The sequence below is a fragment of the Halichoerus grypus genome, chromosome 2, assembly GCF_964656455.1.
Source record: "Halichoerus grypus chromosome 2, mHalGry1.hap1.1, whole genome shotgun sequence".
In the NCBI taxonomy this organism is placed as follows: Eukaryota; Metazoa; Chordata; class Mammalia; order Carnivora; family Phocidae; genus Halichoerus; species Halichoerus grypus.
Window position 1 is genome coordinate 125,618,430 of NC_135713.1, and position 5,840 is coordinate 125,624,269.

General features: G+C 41.1%; 1 pseudogene; it reads left to right on the plus strand.

The window, feature by feature from the left end:
* Positions 1-284: 284 nt before the first annotated feature.
* LOC118521643 (U4 spliceosomal RNA) lies at positions 285-398 on the plus strand (annotated as a pseudogene).
* Positions 399-5,840: the final 5,442 nt, after the last annotated feature.

The window sequence follows — 5,840 nt, forward strand, 5'->3', positions numbered from 1 at the left end:
CTGCCTTCGGCTCAGGTCATGATCCTGGAGTCCCTGGATCGAGTCCCGCATCGGGCTCCCTGCTCGGCAGGGAGTCTGCTTCTCCCTCTGACCCTCCCCCCTCTCATGTGCTTGCTCTCTCTCATTCTGTCTCTCTCAAATAAATAAATAAAAAATCTTTAAAAAAATAAAAATAAAAATAAAAATAAAAATAAACCCAACTGGCTGAAGGGGAGGGAGAGGTATGCAATGGGAAAGGTTCAGGACCATGGACCTTGGATAAATCAGGTAACGAAGACGCCTGAAGTTTAGCACAGTGGCGGCATTGTACCCAATGAGGTTTATCAGAGGCACAATTATTTCTAATTGAAAACTCTTCTCAATGCCCTTCCTTGAGTACTTGAAACACAGATGCCTGAGTCTCTCAGTCCCTTCAAAGATAAAATCAAAGATTCTTTGGGGGCAAGACAGAAACCCAACTTGAACCATCTTTTTTTTTTTTTTAATTGGCTCCACGCCCAGTGTGGGGCTTGAATTCACAACCCTGAGATCAAAAGTCACATGCTCTACTGACTGAGCCAGCCAGGTGCCCCCTAACTTGAACCATCTTCATCACAAAAGGGATTTACTAAAGAGAAGCCACGATAATCTAAAAGGAAAACAATCAAGTCTAGGTAGTTAGTGTTCTGTCTCTCATCTCTGGTCCTCTCAGCATGTCAACTTCCTTTTCTCCTCCTGCCGATCCGTTAATTACAAGAGAGGGAAGGAGCAAATCCTGCACTCAGAATCACACAGAGTTAGGAGCACTCCATGAAGCTATGTCACAGCAGAGTGTTAGATCAAGGCCCAAAGACTGAGGAGTCCCAGCAGCTCTGTCTGAAGATAAAAGAATGTGACACAACTGTTAAGTAGTTAGCTGTCAAGCTATCTCAAGAAGTAGAAGCAACTGAGGAAGGCAGCTCTCCCCCAATTCCAAGGAACTTCAGGCGCTGTTCTCACCTCTCTGCCCAAAGATGGATGGAAGAGTTTCTTTCTTTATTTGGGGAACCAGAGCCTCATACCCACAGAGGCCCAAAAGCCCTTCTGCCAATCCCCTTGCATGGCTACTCCTCTTTACAGAACATATAGTCACCCTGCTCTGACTCTCTGTCTTATTTATTTATTTATTTTTTAAAGATTTTATTTATTTATTTGACAGAGAGAGAGACACAGCGAAAGTGGGAGCACAAGCAGGGGGAGCAGGAGCGGGAGAAGCAGGCTTCCCGCCGAGCAGGGAGCCCGATGTGGGTCAATCCCAGGACCCTGGGATCAGGACCTGAGCCGAAGGCAGACAGATGCTTAACGACTGAGCCACCCAGGCGCCCCCCTCTCTCTCTCTTATTTAGCCAGATTAGTCAAATTCTCTTATCCTACTGTAAAGAAAAGGGCTCCTTTCTTTTTATTCAAAGGCATATGAAGGGAGAACCCACATTTGAGTTTGCCCCAGGATCCAATTTTACAACACTGAGGTTTCTCCAGTGGTTACAATAACTAGTTGTAAAACACAATGAAAGAGTAAAAAAAAAATTTTTTTTTTAAGATTTTATTTATTTGACAGAGAGACACAGCGAGAGAGGGAACACAAGCAGGGGGAGTGGGAGATGGAGAAGCAGGCTTCCCGCGGAGCAGGGAGCCGGATGCAGGGCTCGTTTCCAGGACCCTGGGATCATGACCTGAGCCGAAGGCAGACGCTTAACGACTGAGCCACCCAGGCGCCCCAAAAAACTTTTTTTTTTTTTTAAACAATAGCCACCAATCTTCAGGGAGAAGACTGATTCTGAATTCCAGGAAAATCAGTTCTCCTCTCTCTCTTCTCTCTCTCTTCCAGGGAGGATCAGTTCTCTCACCTCTTCTGATCCTGATGGAGCTAGTTTGCATTTCACTCGTCTCACAGGGTTTGGTGAAAACACTTTGACCAATTTCTGGTGCAGACCATTTACATAATGTATATGGCGCAGAGCAAAACTAAAATGCAGGTTCCCTGTTCAAAAGTTATTATGAATTTTAAAAATGGCAGTAGCAGAGCATTAAACCAAATGTGGGACTTTTCTAAGCACAGGGCCCTGAACTGTACACAGTTTGCCCCAGAAGCAGGTCCTGTTCTGTGCTCCGCTCTTGAACCACAGGTGCTCTCTAACAGGCCAGGGTCCGAGCAGGAAACAACCATCTTGCCCCAAAGCATCCCAAGCCAGAGAGATGCAACTTTCTCCCCAACACGTCTTTTACATCCATCCTTCCCCCAGTTCTTTCAGACATCTTATGTAACTGGAAGACACTTAGGAGGTTTTCCTAGAATAAACAGTCTGCTTAAAGACTAGTAAAATATTCATTCTTGCCAGATAGAAATTACTTGCAGCTTTCACAGGAATTTTTAATTCCTTCAGCTGCAACCCATTAAGGTTTACAAAACTCAGCATCTGAATTTTGGCCTAAATTCTCTGAACAAAGCTGAAGGTCCCTCAAGCCCACAGGCCTCAATGGGAAACAGCGACATTGGCTTGCTCCTGCCCCTGAAAAAGCAAGTTATTATTGTATTTTGTGTATATGTACTTGACCCCAATGTTGAACTCTCCAGAGACTTTTAATTAATTCTTTTTTTTTTTTAAAGATTTTTTATTTATTTATTTGAGAGAGAGAGAGCATGAGAGGGAGGAGGGTCAGAGGGAGAAGCAGACTCCCCACTGAGCAGGGAGCCCGATGTGGGACTCGATCCCAGGACTCCGGGATCATGACCTGAGCCGAAGGCAGTTGCTTAACCAACTGAGCCACCCAGGCGCCCCATAATTCTTGTAGGCTTTCCAGGTATGCAACCAAATCATCACAAATAATGCCATTTGCTTTCTCCTTTTGATTTGTCAAAGCTCATTCTGTCTCATCTTTTCATATTTGTTATAATGCAGTTTCTTTTAAAATTAGCTGACAGATGAATCTTGTTTTGTGGGAAACTAGAAAATTTGAGAATACAGCTTATCTAGGGAAATAAATGCCTAGGAACAATGAAGAAAATTGGGGAAAAAGAAGGATTAATTAGGAGGGATTACCATGCCAGATACCAAAATATCCTATTGAATCATGGAAATTAAAATAATGACACATCCTGACAAAAATAGATCTTCAGAAGAAAACAAAATGTTCAAACTAAATTTGTACATATTTAGTATACAAGAAAGTAGAATTTCAAATCAGTAAAGAAGTGATAGATTATTTAGTAAATGGTGTTTCAAAAACTAAAAATGAGGATTAAGAATATAACCATAATTGTAACTAAAGAATTACAATAAAATACAAGAATATATTTTATTATTTATTTATTTATTTTTTTTTTTTTTAAAGTATTCTCTACCCCAATTTGGGGGCTTGAACTCCCAATTCTGACATCAAGACTCACATGCTCTACTGACTTAGCCAGCTCAGTGCTGCTCAAAACACGTTTCAATAATCTTGGGACATAGAAGGCCATTCTAAGCATGAGTCAAATCCAGGAACCCATACAGAAAAAGATTGTTTAAAATGTCTATTTAGGGGGGCGCCTGGGTGGCTCAGCTGGTTAAGTGTTCGACTTTTGATTTCAGCTCAGGTCATAGGATCGAGAGCCGTGTCGGGCTCCACACTCAGTGGGGAGTCAGCTTGAGATTCTCTCTCTCTCCCTCTCCCTCTGCCCCCACCCCACCAAGTACAAATGCGCTATCTCTCTAAGATAAATAAATAAATCTTTAAATTGAAAAAAAAATGCCTATTTAGGGGACACCTGCATGGTTCGGTCAGGTAAGTGTCCGACTCTTTTTTTTTTTTTAAGATTTTTATTTATTTATTTATTTGACAGAGAGAGACAGCAAGAGAGGGAACACAAGCAGGGGGAGTGGGAGAAAGAGAAGCAGGCTTCCCACTGAGCAGAGAGCCCGACAAGGGGCTCGATCCCAAGATCCTGGGATCATGACCTGAGCCAAAGGTAGACGCCTAACGACTGAGCCACCCAGGCGCCCCAGTGTCTGACTCTTGATTTCAGCTCAGGTCTCCATCTTGGGTTGTGAGTTCCTGACCAGTGTGGAGCCTACTTCAAAAAAAAAAAGTTAGAAAAAAAAAGTTAGGAAAAAAAAATGCCCATTTAACAATTTAATGCCTCTGTAGAGAGTAAATGATCACAAAGTTGAAAGGAAAGATATTTGTAAAATATAAAACAAAGTGTCTTTATATAAAATATTAAAAGTTTCTACAAATCATTATTAAAAAGATAAAAATCCAATAGAAAAATAAGCAAAGAATTTGATAAGTCATGAAAAAAACAGTCTCCAATGATCATATGAAAAGTACTTACCCTCATCAATAATGTATCAGTTGGCTTATTAGATACGAAAGAGTTTAAAAGTTTAACCATTCTCAGTTCTGGTGAGGAAACACGTTTGGGTAAAACCTATTTAAAGGACAGTAGGTAATATCAATCAAATTAAAAGTGCATATACCCTTTGACCCAGTGATTCTACTTCCAGAAAGTCATATAACAGAAAGACAGATGAGTGTTTAAAAATATATTCATCTCATCTTTGTGGTAAATGATCTAATTGTTCAAAATTGGGTACTGGGGACACCTGGGTGGCTCAGTCAGTTAAGCATCTGCCTTCGGCTCAGGTCATGATCCCAGGGTCCTGGGATGGAGTTCCGCATCAGGCTCCTTGCATATTGAGGAGCCTGCTTCTCCCTCTGCCTGCCCCTCTCCCTGCTTGTGTGCATACCCGCTCTCTCTGACAAATAAACAAGTAAAATCTTTAAAAAAATACACAAAATTGGGTACTAGTTGGATAAATTGTGGAATATCCATGTAACCCATATAACTTAACATAGAAAAAGAATGAATCAAATCTGTATGTGCTCACATGGGAAATGATGTCCGTAAGTACACTGAGAAATGAACGAAGCAAGCTGAAGAATAGAACAGATAGTAAGATTCCATTTTGTTAAGAACAAGATGTGCTCAAAGGTCAAGGATATCACCTTCTCTAGCTCCCAGTGCTAAACCACTTTTTATGCCCTTACCCTGAATTTTTTTTCTTTAGAGTATGTATGCTCATTGGACATTGCCTTTGTTTATTGTTTGTAGAAAGCTGCATGTGTGCAAGGACTTTATTTGCTCAATGCTCTATCCTCACTTTTTAAAACATTTTAGGCGCTCCATAATACCTGAAAAAAATGAGTGGAAGCCCAGAAACATACACACATATATATTTCAAAAAATTATATATGGTTCAAAGAATGTGGATTTAAGGGAATAAAATTTCCATGATCTGCCACTAAATGCTAAAATATCCTAAAATAATTAATGTTTGTATAAACTTTTTCCAGTAGACAAAGTAGCTTTAGTTACATAGTGTCATTTGGTCCTTAACCATCCCTATGAAATACATAAATATAGACATAATTAACATATATTTGCACTATATGGTTTACTAAAGTCAGTCTTTCAATTTATGGTCCCAATGTTGCTCAATTCATTCCTTTCTATTTTGCTTTCCAGACTACTTCCTGAACACTGCACAGTTTTATTCATAGTTATGTATATATGTATATATATTTCCCTCATTTGAAAATGTTTCTCCATGCCTCTTCACGCAGTATACCTGTACTCATCCTTCAAAAGCCTGTTCATGTGAGACAACCGGCCTCATTCCTCTTTCTCCAACTGCAGAACTACACAGGGAACAAGACCTGCCACCTACCCACCCAGGGCTTACCCCAAAATTTACCCCAGAAGCCCCCCAGGCCGGACTGGCTCCGCCCAGGCAGGAGGACGCGGGGTTCGAAGTCCCCGCCCCTTCCGAGGAGTTTCC